This window comes from Myotis davidii, unplaced genomic scaffold (assembly GCF_000327345.1).
Source record: "Myotis davidii unplaced genomic scaffold, ASM32734v1 scaffold75, whole genome shotgun sequence".
Lineage (NCBI taxonomy): Eukaryota > Metazoa > Chordata > Mammalia > Chiroptera > Vespertilionidae > Myotis > Myotis davidii.
In genome coordinates, this window is record NW_006286977.1 from 1,323,816 (window position 1) to 1,325,443 (window position 1,628).

A 1,628-nucleotide genomic window follows, 5' to 3' on the forward strand; every position below is an offset into this window, starting at 1 on the left:
GCGCGGGCGTGTGGAGCACGTGCTGGCGCTGGGGTCCGGAGGTGTCCGCCAAGGTCCCGGCCCTGGGCGGCCGCCAATGGGGGGCCACAGGGTCAGAAAGCGGGAAGCACGGGGCTCGGCGGGATGTCGGTCCAGCTCCGGGCGGTGGGCTCCCTGCGTGCACGTCGCCTCCCGCCCCGCCCGGAAGTCGCTGGGGTAGGGGTGGAGGTGGGGGCTGCAGTGTCTTAAGAAGCGGATGCCCAGGTACGGGTTTGTTAACCCATTCATCCCCTGATCCCTTAAGTTTCTGCATCGTCAACATCTCCGACTGTCCGGGAGCCCCACGGCCCCAAGTGTCACCAACTTCTACCTGAGCCGTTTATTTACCCAGTTCATACTTAATGTAATGAATGGGCCGTCATCAGCTGGCCGGCCAGGCGGGCTTCTGGGCCCCAGGGATACTGCGGGTAGGAAACAAACGCGCCTCCCCGCTTCCCGCAGCGAGCTCACATTTCAGGAGGAGAAAGAATAAGTGAATATTGCATTTAGACAAGTTTTCCTAACAGGCAGTTGCTGAGAAGGGACCGAGGAAGAGGGGAGAAGTGACAGGTGTACTTAGCTTCTTGAAAGGCCTCTGGGAAATGGTGAGAACCAGAGCCATGAGAGTAAAGGGAACAGCAGAGGGAACAGGAAAGATGAAGGCTCTGAGGTGGGAGATACAGCCACCAACATTTATCGAATACTTTTGAGTGCCGGGCGCTTGTATGTGGCTAATTCTCACCACTCGGAGTAATGAAGGCCAGTTGCTTTGGAGTGCCCGATTTGGGCCAGGCCCTTGGCTGGGTTACTTACTGAGATTAGGTGGTTTAATTGCAAAACAGCCTTTGTCGTCGGTGGTACTCTTAGCCCAGTTTTAAGCTCAGAGTGGCTTCCCCAAGGCCACCAAGGGTAGTCACAGACTGGCCAATCCATGCTGCCAGTTTGTCCTGCCCACAGCCTTTAAGGAGGCCTTGTCTCCCCACTTGCGGGCTGGGCCGGTGGGACCTCAGAGAGGTTAAGTCATGTGAGACCCAAGTGGAAATCCGTTGGGCTTCTGTGAAAGCGTCCAATTTCTGCTAAAAGAAACAGTTGCAGCTGGCATTAGCCCCTCATGCTCCTGCTGCTCTGAAGGCGGGTGGAATGTCTGGAGCTGGGCAGCCTCTGCCACATGAGGCAGAGTCCAGGAGACTCACGGACACCAGTCCTGATCCCACTAAACAAAGGACATTTGGCAACATCTGGAGACATTTTTGGTTGTCAATAGGGAAGGAATGCTATTGGCATCTAGGATGTGGAGGCCAGGGAAGCTGCTAAATATCCTACAGGACACAGAATGCCCCCACCACAAAGACCTATCTGGCCCCAAACGTCAACAATGCTGAGATTGAGAAACGTGTGCTAAACTGATGCCAACAACGAGGCTCCTTGTTATGGAAGTCCTCCTCCCACTCCCACCCCTGGAGGCACGGTGGTTTGGGAGGTCAGCCTGGAGGTTGATCTTGGTCCCGTCATTTGTGACCTTGGGCTGGGCTCGCCCTCTAAAGCCCCAGCCCCTTCCTCACAGGGGCGACCAGGTGCCTTCTGCATTGGGGGCTTGGGGGGGGGTGGGA